We start from the raw sequence: 15,402 nt of genomic DNA, 5'->3' as shown, positions 1-15,402 counted from the left end.
CAAACTGGCCAAGACAACACTGGTACCCACTACTGAGGAGCATGTCTCGAACAATATGTGGACAATTCCCTGATGCCTTTGATGTTAACGCAGAACAACTACAGCATCATACATCCAAACCTAAAACCTTACAACTGACTGCATGGAACATCACATAACAGCAGCTATTCCAGAACTTTCCCAAAGAGTTAAAGACGTTATTCTGAAGCACGCAGACCTTCAACAAGAAGGAACTATGCTGGAAAATGGAAAAGGTTTGTCATCTGGAGTACGGAAAGAGGAAAAGATGTGTCAAACATAGATATGCCTAACATTCTGGAGTATCTGGCGAACTTCTTCATTCAGGCCTGTCCTACTCCTCCATCAAGATACATGCATCAGCTATTTCAGCAGAATACAGCTTTGATACACCTGTTTTTCGCACCCTTTGCTCAGACAATTCCTCAGAGGAATCAAGAATGTAAAACCTCCAAGGAAACCACCATTACCAGCTTGGGATTTAAACTTTGTGCTAGAAAAGTTGACACTAGCACCCTTTGAACCAGCAGCAACAGCAGACCTACAACACCTATCATGGAAAACTGCTTTCCTACTGGCAATTACTTCAGCAAGGAGGGTTTCAGAACTACAGGCCTTAATGGCAGTGCAACCCTTCCTAATCTTCCACCAAGATAGAGTGTCCATGAGGACTAATCCTACATTTATGCCTAAGGTGGTATCCAGAGTGTCTTTAAACCAGGCAATCCACCTACCTACCTTCTTTCCCAACCCACAAAACAGAGGGAAAGAATACTGCATACCTTGGATGTACATAGACAGCTACGCTACTACTTGGACAGAACAAAAAATAGCAGAAAGACTGACCAACTTTTGTAGCCTATGCAACAGGAAGGGAAGGAAAAGCTATTTCCAAACAGACAATCTCCAAATGGATAGGAAATTGCATACGATTCTGTTACTCCTTCCATGGAAAACCAATTCCACAGAACATAAGACCTCATTCTACAAGAGCAACAGCCACTACCACAGCCTTCTTACGAGGAGTGGCAACCAAAGACATTATTGAGGCGGCTACTTGGACCTCCGTGCATACATTTGCCAAGCATTATAATTTGCCTCTATATTCCAGATCCCGAGCAGGGTTTGCCACTGCTGTACTGCAAGGGATCCTAAACACACCATAATCTACCTTTATCCTCCTCCCTAGTTGGCTATGGTATTCTACCCATTGTTATGACTGCAGATGCATCCATGAAGGACATAGTACAGTTTTGTACCTACCATAAATGTAGATGTCCGAACTGGATAGCATCTGCAGTCAGGATTACCCTCCACCATCCCTCTGTGGTACTCCTAGGTGTTTACCCTTCTAATAGCTAGCTGTTGGGGAGTCTTTTATGGTGTATTTGTTTTTGTATATGTACATACATGCTTATTGTTGTGTTTACCTCTATCTATTTGGAAACATTGGCATCTATCCAAATTTTAGCCTGCAAGAGGGCTACTGGCATCTGGGGCAAGAAACACTGAGGAAAATGGCGCGCTGATGCCTTTATACCCAAGACCAACAGAGATGACGCGGGTGGAGTGCGACATCAGCGGCGGACCCAGACTTTGGAATCCGGCCGACTGAAGGGCTGCCTGACGACAGGACAACCCACTTGTTATGACTGCAGATGCTATCCAGTTCGGACATTTACATTTATGGTAGGTACAAAACTGTACTTTTTGTATCTACCATAAATGTAGATGTTCGAGTGTAAACACTGCTGCAGTCCAGGTTACCCTCCCTCCTTCCCCTCTTACTTTCTGGTACTTACCTAGGTCATCTACCCTTTATTACCTATGGGGAGTATTTGCTGGTAACTAAAAATGGTCGTTTGCTTTTCTTTTGTTCTTTTTAATAGCAATTTGAATTGCCTGCCTATTTGGGGGCACCTGACATCTGGGGCAAGAAAAACTGAGGAAAATGGCATTGGCTGCATCTTATATACCCCTGTCGTACTGACGTCAGGGAGGAGGCGACAGCAACCGACGCCAGACCAAGACTTTGGAACTCAGGCCGACTGGGGAACCGCTTGACGGCAGGATAACCCAAGTGTAATGACTGCAGCAGTGTTTACACTCTAACGTGTACATTTATGGTAGGTACAAAACTGTACTTTATGGAAACAACACCTCTCAGTAAAGCTGTGATGGATGCCATTTTGGAAGCCAGAAGGCCTAGTACTAGAAAATCTTATGCTGATAAATGGTGGAGATTGTGTGCTTGGAATCAAGCACAAGGAACTGATACAGCAGAACCAAATATTCTTCAGATATTACAATACTTGACTGAGATGCTTGACAAAGGCCTGTCTTTCTCATTAATAAAAATCCATGCCTCTGCCATTTTGGCTCATTACAATACAGAGCCACCAATCTTTTCTCATCCTTTTAAAGCAGTATCTTAGAGGAGCCAAAAATTTAAGGCCTCCCAGAAGGTCACCAATACCTGCATGGGGTCCTCGATTGTGTTGGAAAAGCTCACCCTGCCTCCATTTGAACCAGCTGCTACTGCAGATCTAAAGTTCTTATCATGGAAAACAGCTCTGCTCCTAGCAATTGCTTCTGCAAGAAGAGTCTCAGAGCTACAGGCCCTCATGGGTGTGGAGTCTTTTATCATATTTCACCCAGACAGGGTGTCTCTGAGAACAAGTCCTTTGTTTATGCCTAAGGTAGTTTCCAGTGTGGCTCTTAACCAAACTATTCATCTGCCAAGCTCTTATCCAAAACCGCAAAACAAGGGGGAGAGAATTCTGCATTCATTGGACTTGCACAGGCAGCTAAGATTCTACTTGAGCAGGACTATAGCTCTAAGAAAAACTGAGCAGTTACTAGTGGCATATGCTGCAGGATCAGAAGGGAAGGCTATTTCAAAGCAGACTATTTCAAAGTGGATAAGCCACTGCATTCGTTTCTGCTACTTACACCATGGCAAACCTGTGCTCAAGGGCATTAGGTCTCATTCCACCAGAGCTGCAGCTACATCAGCAGCCTTTCTCAGAGGAGTACCAACCAAAGACATTCTAGAGGCTCCTACTTGGAGTTCTGTTCACACTTTTACAAAGCATTGTCATTTGCCTCTCTACTCTAAGTCCAGGGCAGGCTTTGCCACTGCAGTTCTGCAGGGTCTTATAGCCATCCCTAATGCTGTTTATCTCCAGCCTCCCATCCATAGCTTTGGGATTCTACCCAAATGTAATGACTGCAACAGTGAAACACGAAGAACATAGTACAGTTGTGTACACGTACCATAAATGTAGATATTCGAGTGTATTCACTGTTGCAGTCCAGGTTACCTGCCTGCCCATCCCCCTTTTATTCTGGAGTTTCTTTTTCCTTCACTTCTTTCTACAACCTATGTGATGTATTTGCTTGTAGATGAAGGTAAAGTTTGTATTATTGCATGCATATATAGTCTATATATGTATATATATGTATGTATGTGTGTGTATATATATATATATATATATATATATATATACATGGAAAATGGCATCGGCTGCTTGTTTTATACCCCTGACGTCATGGAAGAGGAGACTGCAACTGACGTAGGACCCAAGACTTTGGAATTCAGGCCGACTGAGGGCAACCTGCCAGCAGATTACCCAAATGTAATGACTGCAACAATGAATACACTCGAACATCTACATTTATGGTAAGTGTACACAACTGTACTTTCACACCTTCCGCACCAAAAGTCCTCTTAAATCAGTGACACGCAAAAAGATATATGTTTATATTTTTTGAGGTTTCAGGATGAGTAAGCTTTCTCTTTTTATTTGGGCAAGAAAGTCTAGAAGTTGTCTACTCCCTTGATTTCCCTATTTGAGGCTAGCCAGTCAGCTGTCAGAATGTAAGTGTGAGTCGGAGCTTTGCGAAGCTGGCCTGTAGTATCCTGGGCAGGGTGCAACCCATGTGGCCAAAAGGCTAATGCAGCAGCGAGGAATTTGAACATCTGCTGTTATGGTAAGTGCAACTTACACAGCTGTGCTTTCCATAGCTCTCAACCAGTCTGGGACCAATTTCAGCAGAATCGGACAAATCCAGAAAAAATCATGGACAGTCAGGGACATTTTTAAAATATTAGTGCTATTAACTTGAGGCATTGACAGAATTGGAGCTTATGAATTAATATAAATTCCAAAGACATGCATTTGGAGCATTTTTCCCCGGGCCTCCGCTGAAAACAGGATCTGTGGAACCTAGTCGGACATTCCCGGTCAACAAATGTTAAATAAATAAAAAAATAAAAATTTTCTGAAGTAAAAGAAGTCTATAACTCTGTTATAATTATTCATTGTGTAATTCACTACCTTTCCTCCAAAAGTCACAAGTTTTAAAAGGGATTAAGAGGGCCAGAGCTCAAATCTGAGTCAAAATCAGGGATGTCGCTGAAAATCGAGGACATTTGAGGGGTACTTTTTGCCACGGGGAAACATTTGCAGTTTTGGTGGACATTTCTGTCTGGTCACAGATTGGATTACTGAGCTGCCTTAGGACCCATCAGTAACCACGACAGAAATCCTTAACTTGCAGGACTGATGACAAAAGAAAACCAAATGTACTATTGGAACTGCCATCCTCTTTCTTTTGGAGACTCATGGAACCTCAGCTCCTTGTTTGTAACTGTCTTAAAGACAGCTTAAAGATTTAGAATGCCATGATGTTCATCGTGTTTCACTGTTGCAGTCATTACTCTTGGGTTATCCTGCTGGCAGGCTACCCTCAGTCGGCCAGAATTCCAAAGTCTAGGTCCGGCGTCGGTTGCTGTTGCCTCTTCCCTGACGTTAGTGCGCCAGGGGTATAAAAGATGCAGCTGACACCATTTTCTTCATTCTTTCCGCGCTGTGCCCGAAGCAAAAGCAGTTCGCAAGTGCCAGTCGGCCGACTCCTGAGATTTTCAAATCCGAATTTCAGAACCGAAGTCTTCATTAAAGCCAAGTACCCCATTGGGGAAACTTTTTTCTTGCTCCAGACCGATGTCAGAAAAAGTTAACAATTGTATTTGTTGTGGGAAGCAAATACCTCATAAGGATTTTTACTCTTACTGTATTCCTTTCCTAGGCCCTGATCACAACGTTGCTAGTTGTCGGTTTTGTGCTAGATTTAACCAACACACTAACAAGCGTCAGTTCGATTTTGCATTTCATTACTTTGGCCGAAGATTTAATTATATAATGCCGTCGGAACAGCCGACAACCGGAGTTTACAAAAAACGCAAGGACAAGGATAGGCATCAGAGGTCCAAAACCGACGACGAAGCCTCTACTAGGCCAGTCGCCAGTTCTGAGTGAGGCGCTTTCGCAGCTCCTGGTGCCTGCTACCTCAGAGCCACAGGCCTCTACCGACTCCCACGTGGAGCCGACTGAGCCTCTGGATACTGAAGGTATTGGACACTCGGAAATCACTCCCTCAGATGGGTCCGGAGCTGCTGAGCAAGCATCGGCTTCTGAGGGTGTCTTCAGACCTACACAACTATATATTACGCCATCTTCAGCTTCAAAGACAAAGACTAAAACAGCACTAAAGACAAAGAAACAAGTACAGCATTCTCCTACTCAGACTTCCATGCCTAAAAAACAGATGCTCAAAATGGCCGAAGACCTAATTACTTTGATCAGGGGCTCCCATCCCCCTCCTGATAAGAGGCCTAGGCAAGAGACAGAGTATGATTCTTCTGATCAGGTATCTATTTCCTCTGATTCCTCTTCTAAACAGGATTACTCCATGCTTCCCTATGAGGATTCTGATGCTGAAGAATCCATTCCTTCAGCTTCTCCTCCTCAGGATTATTCTTTTGGGGAAACGCTGCATACTATGAGGGAGCATTTCCACTGGGAGAGCCAAGATTATTCTGAATCTAAGAAAAGGCTCAGAGACTTTCTGCTTCTTCCTCAGCACAGACCCCTTGCTATTCCTCCTATTCTAGACATTGTAGATGTTTTTTCAGAGTCCGGTATGTCTCCTGACTCTTTACCCCCTGCACCTGCTAAGCCAGATAGATACGACAGGTTCCCGGATTCTCATAAATTCCTATATAAAAACCCCGCTGCTGACCTAGAAACTATATCTCAGGGTCCCAAGGGGGGTTAAAGCTTCCACTGCAAAAAACCCTGTCCCCTCTGATAGGGATTCTAGGTCTCTAGACAGATGGGGAAAAAAGTTTACACTTCTGCCACCCTGGCTGTAAGGGCTTTAAATTGTCAGTTTCATATGCTTAAATATCAGCAATATTTAATGTCACTACTCAAGCAGAAAATGTTGACAAATACTGAATGTTCAGAGAACAAGGAATTGCAGGATTTTATTGCATGCAACTGAACAAGTGGGAAAGCATACTTACTTGCAATGTGGTTATGATTCTCACTGGAGGCCTCTTGCAGGGCCGCTGTTACAGGTTCTGTTATTAGAAGGCATGCTTGGTTAAAAGAACAGAATCTGCCTGATCATGTTAAAGCAAAATTATTAGATGCACCATTACAGCATGATACTTTGTTTGGTACTAAAGCAGAAGAGGTGTTGAAAAAAATGGAGGTACAGCCACCCAGGTTTAGCAGGAACTGGCCTTCAAAAAATTGGTCCTTTCCAGTGTCAGACAGACCTCAAAGAGGCAGATACAGGCGTCCCAGAGGCAGATCTCATCCCCAAGGCTCATACAGGCCTAAACAATGGGGTGCTCCTACCTCCAAAAGCGGAGAAGACAAATCACACCCTTACAGGAAACAGTCCCAATGACTTTTCTCTACCAGTTCCAAGCGGTTTTCTTTTGACAGCCCCTTTAGGGGGAAAACTAGCACTTTATTCATCAAATTGGCAAATGGTTACCCAAGACAAATGGATCCTGAACATAGTGTCCCAAGGCTACAGGTTCCATTTTCCCACTCTACCAAGGTCAAAGGGCATGCCAGACCTGCCACACAATCAATGGGCAGAGGCACAAAAGCAAATTGCTGAATGGCCCTCATGTCCATGAGGGTTGCAAGTACCACAACAAGAGCAGGGCAAGGATTTTACTACAGACTTTTTCTAGTACCCAGGAAGGACAAAACCTGGAGACCAATTCTGGACCTATCTATACTAAATAAATTTCTGGAAGTTCCAAAATTTAAGATGTTGACTCTACAGCAGCTACTGCCCCATGCTGGGCAAGAGGGCTTGACTCGTAACTTTGGACCTAAAAGAGGCATTACCTGCATGCCCCAATCAGACAATCTTGCAGAAGATACCTCAGATTCATAGCTGGCTCAATGCATTGCCAATTCTCTGCACTGCCGTTTGGCTTATCTACTGCGCCCAGGGTCTTCACAAAATGCCTGGCACCAGTAATTGCGTTTTGCAGACAAAAAGGAATTCAAATATATCCCTACTTGCACGACTGCCTAATTGAAGCAGAGAGCAAAGACACTCTTCTAAAGCGTCTGGTGTTTGTAAAAAGATTACTAATTGGCCTAGGGTACACAGTAAACGAAAAGAAATCAAAAATAGTGCCCTCTCAAGAGATAATATTCCTGGGTGCAAGCTTAAATACAACTGCCCAGATGGCTTATCTCACGCCAGACAAGCAAGAACAACTGACCACTTACTTCAAGAAATTGACAACAAAAACCCACTTATCTGCAAGGAAAATCCTGCAGGCCTTGGGTTTCATAGCATCCTGCATTCTACTAATTCCATATGCCAGATTGCATTTGAGGAAACTACAATCGTATCTGAAAAGTGTTTGGACTCTGCATTGCCACAGCCTGGAGACAGTAATTTCACTCATTCCCTGCCTTCAACAGGAGTTTTGATGGTGGGCAGAAGCCTGTCACAACAGGAGTTTCGATGGTGGGCAGAAGCCTGTCACCACAACAAGGGTCTGCCATTCAGTTTACCCTTAGCCAGACAGACTCTGACAACAGATGCATCAGATTATGCGTGGGGGGCCCATATGGCAGGAAAATGTATTCAGGGCACATGGCCTGCAAACCAGATGCATCTTCACATCAATCGAAAAGAAATGCTAGCTGTTCAGAACGCCCTGACAGCTTTCAAGGACCTGCTTCATCCAGGACAGTTACTGATAAAGACAGACAACACTACGGTCATGTGGTACATAAACAAGCAGGGAGGTACACATTCCTACCCCCTCTGCAGACAAGCAATGACTTTATGGGTCACAGCATTGGCCTTTCAAGTTCACCTGCAAGCACAATTCCTGCCAGGAAAAACAAATACTCTGCCAGGCGAACTAAGCAGAAACCTCATGGATCCCCACGAATGGAAACTGGATCCACAAGTATTCAGCATGATAATAAGGAAATGGGGATGCCCAGACATAGATCTAGTTGCCTCCCCTCACAACTGTCAATTGTAGAGATTTTGCACAAGGATTTATCACAAGCAAGCATGGAAAGTGGATGCCCTGTCATTCAGCTGGAAAACTCTAACAGTATATGCTTTTCCCCCACTGCCTCTCCTTCCCAGAGTACTCCTAAAGGTCAGACAAGAGAAGCCAAAAATGATACTGATTGCACCAGACTGGCCACGCCAGCACTGGTACCCTATCCTAAAGAGCTTGTCTCAAGGTCCAGTATGGATATTGCCTCAAACTTCTCACTTGCTGACCCAACAAAACAATCAGATTTTGCATAGCCAACTCGGCATGTTAAATCTGGCAGCATGGCCAATAATGTAGCCATTCAGAACACTCCTCTTTCAAAAGCTGTTATGGATGTTATCTTGGAGGCCAGGAGGCCCAGTACCAGAAAATCTTATGCAGAAAAGTGGAAGAGATTCTGTGCTTGGAACCAGGGACAAGGCATTGACATGTCTGTACCAAATATTCCTCAGATTTTACAATACCTAACTGAGATGCTGAACAAAGGTCTTTCTTTCTCATCAATTGAGATTCATGCCTCTGCCATTTCAGCACATTACAATACGGAACCACCTATCTTTTCGCATCCTTTGATAAGGCAGTACCTCAGAGGGGCCAAAAACATTAGGCCTCCAAGGAGAGCACCAATTCCGGCCTGGGACTTCAATTATGTTTTGGCAAAACTCACACTGCCTCCTTTTGAGCCAGCATCAACAGCAGATATAAAATTCTTATCCTGGAAAACAACTCTGCTCCTAGCAATAACCTCTGCAAGGCGAGTCTCGAAGTTACAAGCACTCATGACCGTGGAACCTTACATCATTTTTCATCCAGACAGGGTTTCTCTGAGGACAAACCTTACATTTATGCCTAAGGTGGTGCCCAGTGTTGGCCCTCAACCAAACCATTCACTTGCCTACCTTTTACCCAAATCCACAGAACAAGGGTGAGAAAATTCTGCATTCTTTGGACATACACAGGCAGTTGTGCTTCTACTTGGATAGAACAAAAGCTTTCAGAAAGACTGAGCAACTTTTAGTGTCATATGCTACAGGATCACAAGGAAAGGCTATCTCATAACGGACTATTTCTAAATGGATAGGCCATTGCATCCGTTTCTGCTATTTTCAACATGGCAAATCAGTGCCTAAGGGCATTAGGCCTCATTCCACCAGAGCGGCAGCCACTTCAGCAGCCTTCCTCAGAGGAGTACCAACCAAAGATATCTTAGAAGCTGCAACTTGGAGATCAGTGCACACCTTTACAAAGCACTACCACTTGCCTCTCTACTCTAAGTCCAGAGCAGGCTTCCCACTGCAGTTCTGCAGGGCCTCATAGACTCTGCTAATCCTATTTAGCCCAGCCACCCATCCTCAGCTTTGGGATTATACCCAAGAGTAATGACTGCAACAGTGAACATAGTACAGTTGTGTACCTACCATAAATGTAGATGTTCGAGTGTATTCACTGTTGCAGTCCAGGTTACCCACCCTCCATCCCCCTTCTCTTTGCTGGGACTTACCTGCACATGTTCATCGTGTTACACTGCTGCAGTCATCACACTTGGGTTATCTTGCCGTCAGGCGGTCCTGCAGTCGGCCAGAGTTCCAATGTCTTGGTCCGGCGTCGGTTGCTGTCGCTTCTTCCCTGACGTCAGTGCGCCAGGGGTATAAAAGAGGCATCCAACGCCATTTTCTCCAGTCTTTCTTGCCGCGCGGTGCCCGAAGCAGAAGCAGTTCGCAAGTGCCGGTCTGCCGTCTCCTGAGATTTTCAAATCGAATTTCAGACCGAAGTCTTCAGTAAAGCCAAGTACCTCGTTGGGGAACCTTTTCTTGCCTCAGTCCGATGTCAGAAAAAGTTAACAATTGCATTTCTTGTGGGAAGCAAATACCTCATAAGGACTTTCATTCTTGTTGTATTCCTTGCCTAGGCCCAGACCATGACGTCACAGGTTGTCGGTTCTGTGCTAGGTTTAACAAAAGAACTATTAAACGTCGGTTTGATTTCGCCCGACATTATTTTGGTAGGAAATTTAATTATACCATGCCGTTGGAGCAACCGACGACCGGAATGCATAAAAAAACGCAAAGATAAGGACAGGCAGCCGAGACCCAAACCAGACTCCGAGGCCTCTGCTAGGCCAGTCGCCGGTTCTCCGGTTTTCAGTGAGGCACCTACGCAGCCCCTGACGACCGCTGATTTAGAACTCCAGGCGGCATCCGATTCCCAAGCGGAGATTGCTAGGCCTCCACAACCTTTATTTTTAGGCCCTTCCGACTCCATGGCTGAAGGAGATTCCAGTGCAGTTGAAACGCCTTCAGTTGTAGAAGGTGTCTTCAGACCGACTACACTCACTATTAAATCCTATGCAAAGCTGAAAACTCCTTTAAAAGCAAAGAAGACTGTACAGCAGTCTCCAGTACAAGGCCCCATGCCTAAGAAGCAGATGCTTAAGATGGCTGTAGACTTAATTACCCTAATCAGGGGTTCCCATCCCCCTTCTGATAAAAGGCCTAGACAGGAGGAGGACTACACTTCCTCTGACCAGATTTCAATTTCCTCAGATTCTTCTGAGGAACAGGAATGCTCTTTTCCCCCTTATGAAGACTCTGATGCTGAAGAGTCTATTCCTTCAGCATCTTCCCCAGAAGACTACTCTTTTGGGGAAACTTTACATACCATGAGGGAACATTTCCACTGGGAAGGCCAGGATTACTCTGTAAGAAAAGGCTCCGATAGTTCCTTTTACTACCCCAGCACAGACCACTTGCTATTCCACCCGTGTTAGACATTGTGGATGATGTCTATTCAGACTCTAGCCTTAACCCAGATTCACTACCTCTTGCACCAGCCAAACCAGACAGATACTACAGAGTCCCTGACTCACACAAATTCCTATGTAAAAGCCCTGTTGCTGACCCAGAAACCATTTCTCAGGGTCCCAAAGGGGTTAAGGCCTCTATTGCTAAAAAGCCTGTACCCTCTTAAAGGGATTCTAGAGCACTAGACAGATGGGGAAAGAAAGTATATACCTCAGCTACTCTAGCTATGAGGGCCTTAAATTGCCACCTTCACATGTTGAAATATCAACAATATTTGATTTCTCAATTAGAACAAAAAATAATCACACATACAGAGCAGCCTGGTTACAAGGAAATGCAAGATTTGTTGCATGCAGCTGAACAAGTGGGAAAACATACTTTGCAATGTGGATTTGATTAATTGGAAGCTTCTTGTAGAGCAGCAGGGACAAGGTCTGTCATACGTAGGCATGCTTGGTTAAAAGAACAGACTTTACCTGATCCTGTTAAAGCAAAGTTATTGGATGCACCTTTACAGCAGAATGTTTTATTTGGTGTAAAAGCAGAAGAGGTTTTAAAGAAAATGGAGGATAAGGCAAAATCTATGCAGACGGTCAAGGATTTTTTTACAGGTTCAACCCCCTCGTTTCAGCAGAAATTGGCCAACCAAAAACTGGTCCTTTTCTAGCTTCTGACAGACCACAGAGGGGCAAATACAGCCACCCAAGGGGCAGAGGTCAGTCGCAAGGCTCTTACAAGCCTCGACAATGGGGTGCCACAACCCAGAAAGGAGGAGAAGATAGGTCTCAAACTATCAGAAGACAAACACAATGACTTACCCCTCAGACTGCCAATCAAATCCCTCGTGGCAGCTCCCTTGGGAGGAAAACTAGCACTTTTTGCAGACAACTGGCACATCATCACAAAAGACAAATGGGCCCTAAATGTTGTATCTCAAGGATACATATTCCACTTTCACACTTTACCAAGGATAAAAGGAATGCCAAACCTGCCACCAAATCAATGGGCAGAGGCTCAAAGACAAATTACAGTTCTCATGGACATGAGAGTCATTCAACAGGTTCCTACACAGGAGCAAGGACAAGGATTTTACTCAAGACTTTCTAATTCCCCGAAGGGACAAAGCCTGGAGACCCATTCTGGACTTGTCAATTCTAAACACATATCTGGAAGTACCCAAATTCAAGATGCTAACACTACAGCAACTTCTTGCCATGCTGGGCAAGAAGGCTTGGCTAGTAACATTGGACCTCAAGGAGGCATACTTGCATGTCCCTATCAGACAAAATTGCAGAAGATACCTCCGATTTATAGCAGGTTCAACCCATTACCAATTCTCTGCAGTGCCCTTTGGCTTATCTACTGCGCCCAGGATCTTCACAAAATGCCTGGTACCAGTAATTGCATACTGCAGACAGAGGAATTCAAATATATCCATACCTGGATGACTGCCTTATTCAAGCAGAAAGCAAGGACATTCTTTTAAAGCATCTGATGTTTGTCAAAAACCTATTAAGTTGCCTAGTGTACACAGTAAACGAAAAGAAGTAAAAACTAGTGCCCTCACAAGACATAATATACCTGGGTGCCAGCTTAAATACAACGGCCCAGATGGCTTATCTCATGCCAGACAAGCAAGGACAACTGACTCAATACTTCAAAATGATGGCAACAAAGACCCAACTCCCTGCAAGAAAAATTCTGCAGGCCTTGGGATTCATGGCATCTTGCATACTACTAATACCATATACAAAACTGCATATGAGGAAATTGCAATGGTACCTGAAAAGCGTATGGACTCAACACAGCCACAGCTTGGAAACAATAATACCACTCATTCCCTGCCTTCAACAGGAGTTTCTATGGTGGGCTCAGGCATGTCACCTCAACAAGGGTCAGCCTTTTACCTTACCCACAGCCAGGCAAACTGTAACAACAGATGCATCGGATTATGCATGGGGAGCACACATGGCAGGACAGTGTATTCAGGGCAAATGGTCTGTAGATCAAAGGCATCTACATATCAATCAAAAAGAGATGCTAGCTGTACAAAATGCCCTAACAGCTTCCAAGGACCACCTACATCCAGGACAACTAATAAAGACGGACAACACCACAGTGATGTGGTACATAAACAAGCAAGGGGGCGCACATTCCTACCCCCTATGCAGGCAAGCAATGACCTCGTGGAACACAGCACTGACCTACCAAGTTCAACTACAACCACAATTCCTGCCAGGAAAGAAAAACACATTGGCAGACTATCTAAGCAGAAACATCATAGATCCTTACGAGTGGAAACTAGACCCACAAGTATTCGCAATGATAACTCAAAAATAGGGGAGCCCAGACATAGATCTGTTTGCCTCCCCCCAAAACTACCAACTACAGAAATTTTGCACAAGTACATACCACACACTAGCTTGGAAAGTGGACGCCCTCTCATTCAGTTGGAAAACATTAACAGTGTATGCCTTTCCTCCACTGCCTCTTCTGGCAAAGATGCTGCTGAAAGCCAGATTAGAGAGGCCACAAATGATACTCATTGCTCTAGACTGTCCACTCCAACACTGGTATCCAATACTAAGGAACATGGCTGAAGGCCCACCATGGATTTTACCTCAGATTCCTCACCTGCTCACTCAGCAAAACCATCAGATTCTACACAGCCAGCTCAAGACTTTAAATCTGGCTGCATGGCAAATTACCTAAACAACCAGTCAACACTTCTCTCTAAAGCTGTTATGGATGTCATTCTGGAGGCCAGGAGAAAAGATTCTGCGCCTGGAAACAGGCTAAAGGCCAAAATCCCCTTGTCCCAAATATTCCTCAGATTCTACAATATTTAACTGAGATGTTGCACAAAGGACTTTCCTTTTCATCTATTAAGATCCATGCCTCAGCTATTTCAGCTCAATACAACACAGATCCGCCTATATTTTCACATCCATTACTAAGACAGTTCCACAGAGGAGCTAAGAACATAAGACCGCCTCGGAGAGCACCAACACCAACTTGGGATCTCAACTTTGTTTTGGAAAAACTTACACTACCGCCCTTTGAACCAGCTTTTACAGCTGATTTACAGTTTTTATCATGGAAAACTGCCCTGCTGTTAGCAATAACTTCAGCACAAAGAGTCTCAGAGCTACAGGCCCTAATGGCAGTGGAGCCTTTAATCATTTTTCATCAAGAGAGTCGCTTTACGAACTAACCCTTCCTTTATGCCAAAGGTGGTATCCAGTGTGGTCCTAAACCAAACCATTCATTTGCCCACCTTTTATCCAAACCCCCAGAACAAAGGGGAAAGGCTCCTACACTCTTTGGACATTCACAGACAATTACGTTACTACTTGGATAAAACTAAGGCTTTCAGAAAATCTGACCAGCTCTTTGTATTCTATGCTGCAGGATCACAAGGAAAGGCCATCTCAAAACAGACCATTTAAAAATGGATAGGACATTGTATCCGTTTCTGCTACACACACCATGGGAAACCTGTACCTGGTAACATTAGGCCCCATTCCACCAGGGCTATAGCAACATCAACAGCCTTCCTCAGAGGGGTACCAACCAAGGATATTTTGGAGGCTGCAACTTGGAGTTCAGTGCACACCTTCACCAAGCACCATCACTTATCTCTATACTCTAAAACCAGAGCTGGCTTTGCCACTGCAGTTCTGCAGGGCCTACTAGCTTCTCCAAACCCTGTTTAGTTCCACCGCCCATCCTTAGCTTTGGGATTCAACCCAAGTGTGATGACTGCAGCAGTGTAACACGATGAACATAGTACAGTTTTGTACCTACCATAAATGTAGATGTTCGAGTGTTCACATTGCTGCAGTCCAGGTTGCCCTCCCTCCATCCTCTCTGACATAGCTTGAACCTTTCTATACCTTTCTATCCTGTACAACCTTTGTGGTGTATTTGCTTGTAACTGAAGGTATTCCTTTTATTCCTTTTATATGTTTTATTAGCAATATGTATTGCCTACCTACTTGGGGGGCACCTGACATTTGGGGCAAGAAAAACTGAAGAAAATGGCTTTGGATGCCTCTTTTATACCCCTGGCGCACTGACGTCAGGGAAGAAGTGACAGCAACCAACGCCAGACCAAGACTTTGGAACTCTGGCCGACTGCAGGGACCGCGTGACGGCAGGATAACTCAAGTGTGA

The 15,402-nt window shown here is 44.4% G+C and overlaps 1 protein-coding gene across 1 annotated transcript in view; it reads left to right on the top strand.

The window, feature by feature from the left end:
- The window catches only part of LOC122800363 (mediator of RNA polymerase II transcription subunit 15-like), an 886,273-nt gene that overhangs the window by 353,490 nt on the left and 517,381 nt on the right, over positions 1-15,402 (top strand). The window lies entirely within an intron of this gene.

The sequence above is a fragment of the Protopterus annectens genome, chromosome 4.part0 (genome assembly GCF_019279795.1).
Source record: "Protopterus annectens isolate FY-2018-M chromosome 4.part0, PAN1.0, whole genome shotgun sequence".
Taxonomy (NCBI): Eukaryota; Metazoa; Chordata; order Ceratodontiformes; family Protopteridae; genus Protopterus; species Protopterus annectens.
This window is presented reverse-complemented; position numbering and strand designations above follow the sequence as displayed.